Raw genomic sequence first — 16,426 nt, 5'->3', positions numbered from 1 at the left:
CAAGCTATTAAAAATAGAACTGGAAAAAATACCAAGGATTAGTTTTGCACCTGCTAAGTAACTTCTGTATCTCTACAGACACATACAGTATATAGACACAGATTTACAATCGTCCTTCCATTCCAGTCAATGGCAAAGTCACATACATACAGAAAGCTACAGATAGCCAGGTGAGCATATTTTATCATTGCATTATGAAGCTTATAACTGGTACACCAATTAATTTAATATAACCATAATGAATGTGAATAAAGTTAATAAATGTCAATGAGTTCAGAGCTGTGCATACTTGGAAGCAAAAGAGCCATAAGTTATGTAACATTAAATATAAGTTGAGGCACAAAGAATCATGAAAGCTTGTTTTCATTTCTCCCATTCCTATCACAGGGATGTAAGTCTCAAAATTAGAGTCCTTTAGAGGACAATATAGAGGTGGAGTTTACACTTTGATACGCCTGAAGGGGGAAGAGACCTCTGTTCACCAACTTAGCCTAGAAGAGGACTTGGGACAGTTGCCTACTTGAACTTATCTCTGAATACCTTTTCCCCACCTCAAACATTGTTTTTCAGAGATCCTTAGAAGACAGCAACATCAAGACATTTCAGTATTTTATAACATTTACATTTACCTCCACTGGCCTCCAGAAATCTCCCCAAGAAAAAAAAAAAAAGCAAATAATCCTCTTGGAAACTACTAGGAGTCAGACATATAGAATGCTGACCTCCAGGTCATGTTTATCCATGCTGGCATCAAGCTTTCCTATTTCTTCTCTGTTCTAATGAAATTCTTTGAGCTCAGTGGCACAGGTGTGTCTGTGTGGATGATGAAAGGATGACACTGTATGAACACACTAAGGAAAAGACTGAAAGATACCTGGGTCAGAGGCTGGGAGTGCAGAAATTCAGCTATATAAGGTGTGAAATCTTGTATTTCGTTCCAATTAGACACACTGGATTTTTAGTATGGAGAAACTCAGTATGTATTACAATGTTTGAAAGGTTAAGCCTTTCATAAAGGGAAGGAAAAAAGTATCTGTGTGCTAATACTTCTCAGATTATTTTACTACCATACAACCTAAATCTAAGAGTGATATCTTTTGCTAAATGTAAAGACTTTCCTTTTTCAGAAGGAAATGGCTGAAAGACGCTAATACTGTCAGGGGTTTTGGTGGGAGGAGGGTGCATTTAATAGCATGCTTTTCAAAAGCAGGTACTGTGTTTTCATACCTGCCAACATAGGCTTGGAGAACCTGACATGAATAACTTAACTGATTTATGAGATAAAGGATGTAATTTACTTAAATTTTTTTGCTTCAGAAATCTAGTATGAAAAATCCCTTAGCTGTCTGCCTTGAATCACACAGGTAACAATCAACCTGTGTGCTACTACAAGTTCTGTACATAACAGAAGTAGAAAAGTCAAAATAATCAACAGAACAAGAAACCCAAAACTACAATAGCTCATTGTTTGAAGTCCTATCGACCCTGAAGTTTTGTCTTTTAAAGAACTATAGAGATATCCTCTTAGTGGACATTAAACATCTCCTCCTTCAACAAGCAAAGAAAGGACCTATCAACTCACTAGTTATACAAACAGCTCCACTGCCTACATAGTGGAGTTCAGCCTTCACAAGAACAGCCTTAAAAAACCCACAACTTGTTTTCCTAAGGCAAAAACTTTCAAAGTCATCACTTCCCACACTTACCCTCTTGAAAGGAGGAGGCCTGACATTTTGAAAAAAAAAAAAAACCAAAACCAAAAAACCACAACATAGTAATAAGCACTATTATGACAGACTGCATATAACAAGTGAATAGTGTTGTAAAAACAAAGTAAGTGAAAACCACTCTCTCAGGCCATCTAACACAAAAGTCATTATAACTTGGTCTGCATTTTGAACCAGTATCAATGTCTCTGTAATTCTCAATAGCAGTAGGCCAGTATTTTTAAACTAGTAAGTTACTGCAACTTATTAAAATTTGAGACATTCAATATAGTAACAGGGAAAATAAATCAACCTTCATCCAAGTCTCCTTTTTTTTGGGTGGGGGGGGGGGGGGTAGGGGGTGGGAAGGTTTTGTTGTTGTTGTTTATTTAGACTACAGTAGTAAAGAGCTAAGAAATGTCAGGTTTAATTTCGGACCCCCCCCCCCCCCCCCCCCAGCAATAGCCAGTTTTCCTATAAATTCATAAGAATTAATAAGTTTCTGTCATCAGCACTGACTAAGGGTAAGTATTAAAAACCAGTTTCAGCACTCTAGAACAGAACACAGTTCCTCTTGAAAATATTTTTTAAAAAAAATTTTATTTAAACTAGCACTGACTACACCTCAGAACTAATTATGTGTCTAAGGCAACAACTGCATGTACAAAAGCATCCAGACAGGCCTACTCAAAACCAGGAACCTTAAACGTTCACAATGACTTGGTAGAAATCACCAGAACATGGTCAATTAGTAGTAAATGTCCTTGGTATGTAGCTCCAGCCGCAAAACATGGACTTTTAAGCTTATCCGTAAGTTCTTAGAGAAGCAACAAAGAAGTTTTGAGGTTGCTTTGCTAGATTACAAGATTCTTATATGCCATTTCCTGAACTGAAAGAAGACTCAATGATTACCCACATATCTGATTATTTCAGTGGATTAGTTTCATAATCACAAATCTGATTAAAAATCAGACTATAAGCAGTATTAGCTGCATCATATTACTTTGTTTTTAATTAAGCAAAGAGCATATCTACATCAAAGGACAAGCAGTGCTAGTGGCACTGAGCATATGCAATATTAACAGATTCTGTTAATGCAGATTCTGACTTTAGCCTTCCTCCCACACACACACATTACCATGGTGATTTGCAAAATTTGCTGCCTGGGATTTTGGAACAGTACAGTATTTAAAATGCCCTCAGCATCTTTGAATAGATGCAAACACAAATTAAGTTACATTTAAAGAGATAATAAGCCATAAATAGTTTGATAAAGCTGTCTTTACAGAAGAACACTGACAAAAATATCTTCATATGACCTGAACCAGTAGAAACAAAGCAACAAAGCTTTCACATTATGCTTTTTGTCCCTGAAAGAAAGGGAAGTAAGTTTAAGGATTCAAGAAAAGAAATAGCATACATTCAGTACAAGAAACATAATCTAGAACCTTCCATTATCTCTGTCAACATTTGAGTAGCTATCTGTGGAAGTGTCACATTCAGAACAACGTATTTTCTTTAAATGAATTCCTAATTTATTTACTATTTCACTAAAATGCATACCTGTTTGGACTAGAACAGGTCTATGCCTCTTGTGAGTTTCCCCCACTCTTGACGCAGTTTCCTTTATTAATAAAATTTCAACATAATTTTCAACAGAAATTAAAAGAAAAAAAATCATCTTAAGAAATGAGGGTCATCTTACTGTGAATCCATACATATCCTGACAACATAGAGGGCACAGGACTGTGAGCAAAGAGGACAACTCTTTGCTCTTGTGCCCAACCGAACAATAGGTTAAACAAACAAATCCACCACAACCGAGGGTATCTGTATTTTCTTGTATATACAGCAATAATGTCTCATACTTTAGTTTGTAAGCACCCTGGGATACAACTAACACAATTATGATTCTAATGAAGAAATACAAGGGACAAGACTTCATCATAACTGCTACCTTCAGGTAATGGCAAATATTACCCTTGCAATGCATTCTTGCAGAGATGCAGTTGACTTTCTTCACAAAGTTGTAATGGATTTAGGATCTCAATGAAAGGTTCACCACTAACTTCATCATATACAGGGTTTAAGTTGAAACAAAGGCATCCCTCACCACCCACTCCTACTGACTTCCCGGGAAAGGCCTGTGTAAGTGGAAGCACCACTTAAAAATCACACATGGATGAAGAAGAGGCACCAGTGCAGGGATTTACAGGCTCTTCTTTAGAGCTCTCACAGGAAGCTTGGCAGTGGTGGACACCAGGGGATGGCCTATGTGGAAGAACTGCGTTGAGTCAGTCACACATTTCTGGACAGAGCAGCTGTACTGACATACGACCCCTTTGAATTCACCTCAATACAGTCTTAAGTCCAACTAAGATTTTTTCAAGAGCATTACAAGGCTTTACCCATTACAAGACAGCTTAGCAGAAAACAAGTTATAATAGCATCAAGTAGCAGAGCTGGACACACTTAGATTTATCTTTCAGAATATGTCACTCTTTCAACACAAAGTCTTGATTATGCAGCAAACCTTGGCTGTACCACTGTCATGATCCCACTGTGAACAGATCACCTAAACATCTGTGTAAGATTCATTTTTGATAAAACAACAACAGAAACACCCCCCAAAAAATAGAAATAAACCAAAGGAATGTACCAGAGCTGCTGACTTAGTCTTCCATTAACTCCACAAATTATTGCCCCCATATGCTTGAGGACAAAAAAAAAAAAAAAAAAAATCTGATGAGCAATGAATTAATGAAATACCAAAACTAAAGCAATTATTTGAAGACTGCTCTCTCCTCCCTCCCCTTAAAAATTAGAGGTTACTGAAAACAGGTATTTCTAAACCTTTCTTTCAGTCCACTGTAGATTGATGATGATATATCCAAGAAGTCAAATAAAAAGCAAGTAAACTCCTGCTTCTGAAATACACATACTTTGGGCTGGAGAAAAGAGTTTCTATCATAATATCTTAAGATCTGTTTATACAGTTCAGGTGAACAGGACTGTTCAACTTAAAGTTACTTTCTTACATCAATTTTATTTTTTTTTTATTTTCTCAAGGCAGAACAAACCTTATAAAACTCAGCTTATTAGAAAAGGACTTCAGCATGGAAAAAAAAGGGCAAGACACCATTCACTTGAAGGGTTAAGAGGGGAAATAGGTAGTTGAGCTCAAAGGAAAAATTGTTCTCAGGAAGCCTTAAAGGAGTAGGTAGAATTCCTTTAGCAAATGGTGTTTGATGAGAATAGCTGCATCACTTGAGGTCAATTAAAAGAGATGCTATTGGTCAGCACAAGAGTTATGGAACATGAGCCATAAGATAAAAGGAACCAATAAGTGTAACAAAGAGCTTTCTGCATTTAATTTTTCAGTACTTACTAGTATGACTGTTTTGACGAGGGAGCCAAGTGAAATTTATGAAAGTCCTGGTTTTGCACAAGATTTAAACAGTCGGTCTCCAAATTCAGTGGGTGAGTACAAGAAAGATGACAAGGAAAGACTTCCCAAAAGGATGTGAATCTCCTTCTCTGGAGATATTTAAAACCCACCTGGATGTGATCCTGTGCAACCTGCTCTAGGTGATCATGCTTTAGCAAGGGGGTTGGACTAGATCTCCAGAGGTCCCTTCCAACGTCTACTGTTCTGTGAAAACTATATCAAGCCCATACAAAGATAAGCCTGTACTTTATGACAGAAGAGGCACTAAGTTTAAGACAGAAATCACCAACTTCACTCAAGACAGACACACTTTTTTTTTTTTCCTATGATGACAACTGGGATTTTGACTGGGAAGGCTTTGGTGACAACACACTTTCTATTCCGTGGAAAGAAAGTTTTCCTAAGAAAACATTTCTGAACTCTGTGTAATAACTGATAAATTTCAAGGCACTGCAGTCAGAAAAAAACCCCATGTTGAGTTGTACAGTAATTTTTAAGAAAGCACAAGATATCCAGCAAACAATGATGCAGTCTGTAATCAGTTATTTGGTTCATGCATTGTTTTGCCCTTGTACTGTGATTTATATACTGATAAAATAAATAGCTCTTTGTTTTAGCCTAAATGGTTAGAGATACTTAAAATATTTTATCCCTGCTTGCCTAAAGTGCAATTGTAAGTACTGTAACTGTTTTGCTGTGAAAAATTATTGGATCAGAACAGTCATCACCATGTGTAATCTTCTCCCAGCATTAGGAGCTCATTTAGATGTTTAGATCAAAGTTTCTCCTTTACTATGCTAAAGATGAAGTACAATTTTTCCTCCAGCACCTCTCCTCCAATGCAGAGACAACATTTTATACAGTGCAAACAAACCTCATCATGGGCCATGACACTTCTGCTATGATTTATTTATGGTAGGGGAAGGATTCAAACACTGTCCAGTGGAAGACTGAGCTGGCAGTTCTCTAATAATGACAGTATCAGATCAAGTGCTCAGGTAACTGCAACCTGACCGACATTTAACATTACTAGATGTTGGCCTGTACTGTGATCCACGCTTTCAGCATCAGCCAAATATGCAAGACATCCACTGAACACAACCAACAGATCTGTTTCAGTTGCTTGTTGAATATACATTAACCATAACTTTGAAGCAAGCTGAACACCAGTTCCTAGCTCTTCAGTGCAACTGTCAGCAGCTTGCTTTCTCCCATTTAGCACTCCAATGCACTACTGCACATGCAGAGAGAAGGTAACAGGTCTCCCTCTAACATCTCATGACAAATATTACCAATCTGATTGGACAGAAAGCTAACTAAATCAGAGGAGGAAGTTAATTCAGTATAGTCATGTTTCCAACAAGAAGCCTGCAAAACCTGCTAATGATTGCATTGACACCTTATGTCTTCCTCCTTACATCTCCCTCCTAAACCCTTACGTTAATGTGACACTGACGAAGATGGAAAAGTGCTCTGAAGTAGGTCTGCACTCCCTTAACTGTGCCTTCATTACAGGCAAGAGACATCCTCTTCCTCTTGGAGTTGGAGGGAAGCAATCAAGAGAAATTTCTGTTCCTACTGGGACAATAATTACCCTTAGACTAGTACTTTCACATCCACCTCTAACAACAAAGAAAACATTGAACTAGGATACCACTCTGACCCCCTTTCATTTGTTTCCTTGAATTTGTCATTATTTCTTGACATCATCACTAGTCATGCAATAAAACAAGAGACACTAATCACACAAGACAGACTTGCTTCATCAAAATATCCCGAAACCTTGAAGTGACTGTGAATACTCAAAAGCCTCTCTTCAGATTTACTGACATTTTTTAAACAAAAAGGAGTCCAACCCACCCATCTCAGGATCAGCATCCTTCAGAGAAGCATTCCTACACCCCCTCCCCCCTTTATTTTCCTCTCAGGCTTGGCTACAAGAAGGAACACCATGTCCCTGCTTTTCTAATGCATCTCCATCCAGTCTATTCAAAAATTTGTTCTTGGAAAAAAAATAAATCATTTCATTGTGCAGTCACCATCATGTACACTTAGCTTCAGTACTTTTAACGCAACACTAATACAGAAAGACAGCCTTAATATTAAAAAAACTCTTTCATGTTAACCTTGCTATGTACGCTTTAAGAATTGATAAAATTGCATTAGAAGACAGCCATACATGTACCAGCTACATTTGTGGAGTAAACAGCAGCTAAATCCCTACAATCCTTCAGCATATATAAGAAAGCATGTCTCTGACTTTCAAGGTATCAAAACAGTGACTAATGCTCACACCACCCTCAGCTCTTTTAAGACTCAGTTATTTGCTTTACAGGCCAATATTAAGATTAGGAGACAGAATAATACTAATCTTAACCAGATACGGTAGTTACTAGCAAACACATTGTAATGAATATGACACAGCAAGGTACAACAAGGCTCCAAGGACCACACTAGTCTTCACCCATTTTCTCTATCTGAGCACACAGTTATACAGTGAGAAATAGATACCCAAAGGTAAGGTGGTGACCAAAGATAACTCTGTCATTCATACATGTTTACATAAGGCGACAGTCTCTAATATTAGCTAAAACCATATCTAGTAAAAACATGTGGTGCAGTAATGAATTTGATAATAAATTGCTATTCGGCTCCTGGACTCAGGTTGTCAAGTGTAATCAGGAGTTGCAACAAAGTTGCTGAAAGCTAATCTGAATAGTCAACTTATCACTCAAAAGTAAGTGAAAGTTAGTCATATTTTAATTCTATATAAGTACTCAGCGACGCTGACCAAAACCCAGTGGGTTTCTGGACATAGAGCTAACACAAATCATGCCGGAGTTTGCAAAACAGAGTGGCACAAGATTTTCTTTAGCATTATGGTATGCTAGGCTTACATATAAATTTGACACTCCACAACAAGCTAAGTTCACCAAAAATGAAACAAAACAAAAAAAGGCCCACAAAAACAACCCGCAAGAGAGGTACTTCCAGGAAGTACTTTAACTATTTTTTTAATTTTTTTAAATTGAGTAATTTAATTTCACATTATGCTTCATGCCTAAAGGTTGGTCTATAAATCACATTAAGCAAAGCAAATGTCTCAACACTATTCTCAATAGATTGAAAAAAAAAATCTTAAACTCCAAGGTACTTCCACCTTAGTCATAAACCACAGAATGAAATATGTTTTCCTTGTAATTCATATGTCAATAGTGTAAAGAAAAAGTATTTTTCTAATACCGTATTGTAATTCTATCAAGAAATCCTAACTGAAGAAACAAAAAAAATAAACCCCTTCACACTCCACCTTTGAGGGTCAAAAGGTCTGGCACAAATATCTAAAGGGTTTGTGTGATTTTGCTCTAAAAGGCTTGTTCAAGTTACCAGGTGTTACATCGACTCCTCCCTAGTGGACAATGAATTACAGCAGCAACTGCTGATTAACATTATTTCACCACCACAAACCATTACTCCTTCTAGAAATGTACGAGAGTGGTGAATACACTTCTAGTTGGGGAAAAATATGAGATGAGATGTTTAACACTTCTTGTTTACTGTAATGGCTCCACAGGACATGATCTAATTTCTCAACACTATTCTAGGGTTAATGTTTTATCACTGTAATGAAAGCTCTAATATCTAGGTAAAAGTGTCACAGTGCCAGATTTAGAAAGTCACTTCAAACACACACTCAATTTCTCTTTTCCCCCTCCTGCTTCTAAATCAACTTTTTTTTTTTTTTGACAGCAGAAACTATGATGGGATGTTCAAAACATTTCTGTCTTTGTCTTTTCCTTATCATGACAAGACACCATGTCCACAAGGCTTCCCACCAAGCATCACACTGTAAGCCACCACAGAACTTTTGAAACTGTCGTAAGGTCAGAATTACTAGCAAGCTTCAAAACAATTTATTTTGACTGGTTACATGACAGAAGTAGTAAATTGTCAATTGTTTTTCAGCAAAACAGCCTTTAAATAAACATTTCTGGACAAGCTACACCTAACAACAGTTTCACAGTTCTTCGTTCCTCTGGTGTACAATACATTATAATGTTTTATAGACTGTACACTGCAATTTCTGACCTATACAACTTTGGTTTAGATATACAGAAAATTCACCAGGAAGTTTCTTGAACACAGAAAACCCAATTCTCTGCTGTGGAAAGGATACCAGCCTTTCCTCAAAGCAGAAAGTGTTATTAGCAAAATAATATTAGAGATCCGGACAGCTATATTCAGATTCTAGTTTCTCACCCAAGCTAATGGGAGAAATTTGAGAGAGCAGTGATGCAACTATTGACACATAATTAAATTTATGTACACACTAAAATTTATACAGTGAATTATCTCATTGCTTATTTGAGCTGCTACTTAGTTCATGAATGGTTGTAATCATTTGCTTGATCACTTTCTAAAATTTTACCTACAATAGTCCCTTTCACCCTTCCAAAAAAAAATATTACAATAGAAATTAAGAATTTTATTATATCTTTCAAAATTGTATCTGCATTTCAACAATGTAAAAAACAACTTTTGGAAACATATCTGTACCTTCACTGAGCTATTATTAATCAGATTAGCTAAGCAAATTAATTGACTAAACATTACTTATGAAAGTGAGGAAAAGGCACCATCTAATCTCAATTACTTCAGTTAAATACAAGGAAACATACTAGTATTACAGGTGTTTCTTATATATTGCTTTAACCTTAAAAGGTGACTCTCAACCCTTGAGGACTAAATAAGACCCACCACCAAAAAAAACACCCCACCAATCTAAAAAAGAGAGCTTTTTGCTCTAAAAAAGGCAACCCCTCCCCCCAGGCTTCACAGATTTTATTTTTCAATTTTTTAACCAGTTATTATAGTCTAGGAGGGATATATTTGAAACAAGCATTCAAAAAGTCTGCTTAGGGTTTAATTTAAATTACTTCTGAAGTTTTTGTCTTACAAACATGAAATTATTACTCCATTCATCCATACACGCAAGATCAAAAACAAAAACAGAAGACTTACAGTTTAATGCATATCCAACTTCAGAGTTAAAAGCCGCAGGACCTTATGTTCTCCTGACCTATGAAAGTAAGATTTATAATTTCGGTAAGACTACAAGGTTACCTACACTGAATAACTGCCTGGAAAACCACACGCTTAACCCAGAAGACAAGCGCCACATTTCAAATAACCGCGTTAAATACGACTTCACCTCTCTGCATGCACAACGAAGTCATAGCTGTTATAGCCCAGCGCCTCCCCGGAGCGGCCTTCTGCCCCTCACGCCGCTGTGCGGGACTCCCCACGGCGGTCAGGGACACGGGTGCCCGCGGCCCGCGGCGGGGGGGAGAGGGAGGCGCCGCGGCATCCCCGGCACGCCACCACGCCCTGTGCCCGGCACAGGCCGAGCCCAGGCCCCGCTGCCCTGCCGCTCCCGCCGCCCACCCACCTGCTCACAGCAGCACCTGCCCTCCCGCCACACGCTTTTCAAAGGACAGGAGGAAAAAAAAAAAAAAAACCAAAAAAAACCCAACCCCTCTTCAGCCTTTTTTATCGCCCACCAGAAAACCTGATGCTTGTTCCTTTTTGTCCGAGTGTCAGCCGGGATTACCGCTGAGCATCACTCACCGGCCAGCCCTACGGCCAGCCCTACTGCCCGCTCCCGCGGCGGCGGGGCTGGAGGCTCCCCCCACAACGCAACGCCCCGCCCCGCCCGGCCCGGCCCGGCCCAGCCCCGGACCCCGCCGCCCCGGGGCACCTCCCTCGGCCCTCGCTCGCCGCTGCCCGGCGGCGGGGCTGGCGGTGCAGAAAACACCGGCAGTATCAGGCGGCGGAGGGGCAGCAACCTTCCCCCGCCCCCGCCGGCGGCAGCCCGAGCCCCTGCGCCCCCTCTACCCCCCGGAGAAGGGAGCGGCCGCGGCTCAGCCCGGCCCACCGGCAGGTACCTGCCCCGCGGGCGCGCCAGGAAAGCGGGGCGGTGAGAGCGAGGACCCCCTCACCCCTGCCCCCGCCACTCACCGCTGCCCACGGCGGCGCCCGCTCCTTTGTCTGCCCGCCGCGCCCCAGCACCTCCGTCCCCCGCTGCCGGGCGCCCCGCGCCCCCTCCCCGCCGCGCTGGGGGCGGAGGAGGACGCAGACGAGATCCGCGGAGGAGGCCTCTACCGCCCAACAGTCACATGCAGCGGGCGGGAGCGGCGCAGGCCCCCTCCCGCGCTGCCGGGAGCCCGGCCGGCCGGGTCCGAGGCTTGGCAGGGGGTGAAGATGGCGACCTCGGCAGCGCAGGGGAGGGAATCCCCAGGCCGGCCAGCTCCGCTCCGCGCTGCCGGCTGAGCTGGGCGCGCCGGGGAGGGAACAAAGGAGGCCGGGCGGCGGCAAGGACGGCTGCCGCTGCCCGTCAGCTCTATCGATGTACCGCCCGCTCCTCCTCCGCCGCCGCCACCGCGCTTTCAAACCGCCGTCAAGGGCCGGCGCCGCAGCGCCCCCTGTCCGCCCCGCTACGATCGCCCGGGCGCGGCGGCTCTGCCGCCGCGCCCGGGCGATCGTAGCGGGGCGGACCACGGAGTCACCGTAGGCCTTAGTGCGCACCCCAGTGGGACATCGGGCCCCGGCTTGCGTGGGTGTGGTCCCCGGGATGGGCTCTCCCTGTCCGGAGCTGGGTGACGCCAGCGCTCCAGAGTGCTCTGAAGCTGGCGGGATCATCTCACCTCCTCAGGTGCTTTTGCTGCCCTCACTCAGGGAGGAGGTAGCACGCCCCGGGGCATTTGGTGTGAATGGCTGACCATTCATTAGCTGGTTGTACAAAATTTTGTGTTGGCATTACAGAGGCCTTGAAGAGGTGTGGAAAGCAGGTCATGAAAGCTGGTGTGGTTGGAGTTGGACTTCCAGGTAAAGAGAAGGGGCTCTGGCTTCTGATCCCCGGCTGTTGACAGCAGCAAACGCCCTCTGCGTGTTGGTAAACTTCCCCATCCTACATCTACTCCTGGCAGTCCGTGACAGCAGTATGAACCTGACCTTGCAAAGAGGTGATGGTTTGTCATGGGTGCTCCACAGCTGTGACATTACTGATTCAGAGTAGGTATGGCACTACTGCGACTCCTGAGGAGAGCTCTCTGCACTCCATTCCACTGTACTGTATATTGTCGTTTAAAAAGAAAAAAAAGAGGAAAGCAAAACTAAAGGTGGCAGGCATGCCTCAAATGTGAAATATGACGAACGTGCAAGATCAGGCGTTCTTCGCTGTTTGGCAAAGTATGGCTGGCAGCTCGACCCAGTGACATCCTGGTGCTCTCGAGCTGCAGTTCTCCACATAGAGACAGGACGCCATCCTCCTCCATCTCACCTGTGTGCTACTTGTCGTGCTTTTGCACATCATCCGTGGTTCAGCAGCAGCATGGGTTAAAATGGAAAATGTGGCAGTGCTAATGAGTGGACAGTAAGCTGAATTTGGATGGTATCACAGGGAAAAAAGACTGGAGAGACCAGTTGAAGAGTGGAACATTTCCTGGTCTGTACCTAAATCTGCAAATTGTTATAAAACAGTCTGAAAAGGATATCAAGCATATAAAAAAAAAATTCAAAAACTTTTGTTCTGTTTTTGTCTGTATGAATCCCTGACATTGAAGCTTGCTAACAAGATAGATTTCTTGTCGTTAATAAGACCTGCATCAACTGACAACATGGTTGTTTTTTATTATTTTCCCAGACTCTTTTTTTTAATGGTTTTTGGACATTTTTCTAAGAGGTCTTTATTTGTGTCCAGCGAGGTACCAGATGTGGTTATGTCTAATTTGCCATCAGAAGGACACAGTGTGAGGGGTGCCTGCATAAGGCATGTCCAGCTATTGAAGTCCCCTTGCACAGACAGGGGCACCGAAACTCAGTCCTAGCCCAGCGCCTTGCTGGTGGACTTTCACCTGTGTGTGTTTTAGGTAATGAACACCCTTATCTGATGCCTGCAAAGAACAGCTGCGATGGTTGCTTCCATTCTGTTTTAGCTTCTCATTACTGTTAATGGGCTTTATTTCACGAGAATCCCATGATGTAGAGAAAGTAGTAGCATCCCCGCTTTCAAGAAGAGAAATTGCAGCATAAAGAGGCAGTATAGCTTGCCTCAGGTCATACATATAGTATGTAGTAAAACCAGAAACATAATCCAGAGTTTGGGTGCAGATCCAGTCAGTCTAACCACAAGTTCATTTTCTTTCTCAAGCTCTGTTTCTCAGGACTCCACTCCTGAAAAATTCTTGAGAGAAACAGCAAAGCAATATTGAAGAAGACCCACTAACAGGAATTCTCTTGAGCTCATGCACAAAAACTGTGTGGTTAAATGGAAATGTTGCAAGTAGGCATATTTACACAGAAAACCTGCAGAAACAGTATCCTGGTTTGGTAAGTGCACAAACTAAGAAGGGGAACACCATGCAGCATATCGCTTCAATATTACGCATTTAAGACATGTGGTGTAAGTAAGAACTGCTAGCTTTTATTTGCCAAATTTCATGAGCAGGTCAATTACAGGAACATCGGAGGAATCTTAGGCCAAAGCTGCTATGACTGCCTACATTAGGAGTGCCACTAAGTATTCTGAAGAGTTGTGGCATTTTCATCAGACCCTGTGGTAACACACAGCTTGAACTGTTCCCCACAGCAATTCCTCTCGAGGAGCAAAGATGTGTCAAGTGCATGCATCCAGAGTCATCTGCATTAGATGGTTCTGGTACATCTTCAGAGTTTCAGGCATCTCTCCTGCCACGTGTCTCAACGGACTAGAGTGCCCAAAGGCAGTGTGCAGCCCAGTAGCATAAACCTGTAAGAAGCCAACCTCTCCAAACCAGGTCCAGCAGCATAGTCAGGAGATTCATCTACGCTGTGAAGGCATGTGCCAAATACTTGGTAGAAGACAGTGACGTGCCAGGCTGCTTCTGGCAGCAATGGTACGTATTCAGCTGCCATAGTTACTAACAAAGTCCTAATCGTGTGTGTGAGAACAAACTGCGTACAGAGCCAGCCATGCTTGCAAATAAACTCAATTAAGCCTTCAATAGATTGAACTGAGCTGCACAAATGCGCTCTGACCAACAGTTAGTACTCTGCTTTATTATGCAGAGTATTTATTTATTCCTCAAAAGTGCAGTCATGTTCTCTTTACATCTTTCCAAGTATCTCTTTTGTGTCCTTCTGACTACATACTGACCATTCTCCTGACTTCTTTGCCCAGTGGCAGTCTTGCCCATATTACTGACTACTTTTACTAATTACTTCTTCCATATCCAAAGTTAGGCAAGAACTTTATCTTTCAAAACCTTTTTCCTCTCCTGCTGTTCTCAGGACCTAATGCCAAAGCATGAAAAAATGGCCAGGCAGAAATAACTCAGTATTTATATGAACCTTTGATGATAAATGACATTCTTCCCACCCTGTGTGCCAGAGTGCTTGCTAGTTAGCATAATAAACACAACAAATAGAAATCCATCATTGCTCGCTTTGATGGTGTCTATGGGAAAAAAAAAAAGATTGCTTTTTAAAAGGGAAAAATTGCTTTTTAATTCAAAATTTAACAATGCTTTTTCCCTTTTTAACATGAACAATAAAATGAACATGCTAGCTGTGACTAAATAGCAGTGTGTGCGTATAACATTTGTAAACACCACAGGATTCCTCTGTTTCTAGTGTATCCATATACAAGTCAGTGAAGGTGTGGACCAGCAATTACAGGTGGTTAAGGCAGCTATTCACTGAGCTGGGTTGGCTGACCATTCCTTACCCCCATTCAGCCCTGTACCTTCAGGAGGCAAATGCTTTTTGTTTTGCAGTTGCCACAGGTAAGGAACCAGGAATACGGTCCGTTAATGTGGATCAGCTAACAAGAGGCAACATGTTACACTCTGCTCCTTCAGTCGGTTGCAAGGGTTTGTTCATGACCAACGCTGAAGGTGAGTCCAGTCATAAACACGAGCTTTAAACAGAGCTCAGCCCAATGAGTGTGGGTGGTGGGGGTGGAGAAGAAAGGCTAGCTTCTTACTTGTCTTCTCCTCTGCTAAAAAAGGCAGCTACTGAGGATATTCACCTTCCAGTGTTTTCTCTCAATGGTTCTTCCCTGTGAATAAGTCCAGGTAGGGGAAAAGCTTACTTTTTCCAGAAGAGGGAGAAGCTTCATCTGGAAGTCCCAGCAAACTCTCTGAATCTGCATCTGGTTTGGATACAAGCTCCTCTACATGGCCTGGTAACTGTCCATGTGGAAGCTGATGCACCATGCCTGTTCCCTTACGGCTTTATAGGTAGCATATGGCTTTTTGTGAATTATATCAAGAGACCTGAAACACAAGCTGAGGTGCTCTTTCACCAGGTAGCATGAGGCAGATTAACCACTCACCAAGAAAGTGTGGGGAGAATGGAAAAGAATGTATGTCCTCTTGACTCAGTCACTTCTCACTCAACATGTAAAGACCTGAACTTGGCAAAGTAGCTTTAAGCTTTTCTGCATAATAAAAAGATGATCCTTGAACAAAAGAAGCTCTCTGAGTGAAAATCCAAAGGGATTTTCTCAGATAATAGTACTGTTTCTATCAGGAAGGAACTTTGCTAAATAGCTGCAGTGATACAGTTGCTTCATCATGAGCCTGCAGTGAAATCTCTGTATGATACCCTCATTCATTGTCCTTTTTTTCTGACAGCAATGCAACCCCACAAACAATAGTGGTTTTTAGACTTGCAAGAACCAGGGCTGGTAATTAGGTTTCTAATATATTTTCTGTAAATTCCCTTAGTTTTTATTCTGTGCATGTATGTGGCATGCATCTCTCCTCTCTCACCCCCTGGCTGGCTGCTCTGTTTAGGTTGCGTATTTCTGTTATGTTTGCACACTGTCCAGTATTAAGCAACTCCCAATTTGTTTGGCTTCTCTACTTGCTATTGTGATACAAATAATAATTCTACACTTTAAAATTCATTATTATTTCAGAAGCTCTAGGGATTAACTTTGTTTTCCTGTTTATGAAAATACAGTTTTATTGGTTTTACCAGAGACCAGGGGCACTGCATTAGGCACTGTAAAAAGCAGGCTTTGCATTTTACAGGCTTTCCAACATACTACTATGAACTGAGTAACATGGTCCAGGAATGGGAGGAAATCCCCTGTAATCCTCTGTGACGTCTAATTTTTCTCACCATTGCTGTCAATATTCCTAGATGAATTGCCAATGGCATGAAGAGTTTTACAGACTTATCTCATTAATGCTGCTGGCTAGGTTCAAGTATTTTCCTAGGAAGCTTT

At 41.7% G+C, this 16,426-nt stretch overlaps 1 protein-coding gene and 1 long non-coding RNA gene across 8 annotated transcripts in view; one reads left to right on the top strand and one right to left on the bottom strand.

Annotated features, from left to right (window-relative positions):
* CDC42SE2 (CDC42 small effector 2) overlaps nt 1-11,501 on the bottom strand; it is an 84,693-nt gene extending 73,192 nt beyond the window's left edge. For 2 of the 7 annotated variants that reach the window (XM_075740201.1, XM_075740204.1), the window contains exons 1-2: nt 11,173-11,501; nt 10,177-10,234 (exon numbers count right to left, since the gene is read on the bottom strand). The gene's annotated coding sequence lies outside the window, so the exon portion shown is untranslated. The other 5 variants (XM_075740206.1, XM_075740202.1, XM_075740205.1 and 2 more) reach the window with 5 other exon arrangements.
* A 131-nt stretch (nt 11,502-11,632) lies between these two features.
* On the top strand, nt 11,633-12,734 carry LOC142599465 (uncharacterized). The gene is made up of 2 exons (XR_012833030.1): nt 11,633-11,866; nt 11,977-12,734. It is a non-coding gene; the product is annotated as an uncharacterized LOC142599465 (long non-coding RNA).
* Nucleotides 12,735-16,426: the final 3,692 nt, after the last annotated feature.

The sequence above is a fragment of the Balearica regulorum genome, chromosome Z, assembly GCF_011004875.1.
Source record: "Balearica regulorum gibbericeps isolate bBalReg1 chromosome Z, bBalReg1.pri, whole genome shotgun sequence".
In the NCBI taxonomy this organism is placed as follows: Eukaryota; Metazoa; Chordata; class Aves; order Gruiformes; family Gruidae; genus Balearica; species Balearica regulorum.
Note: the sequence above shows the minus strand (reverse complement) of the source record. Positions and strands in the feature narration are given on the sequence as shown.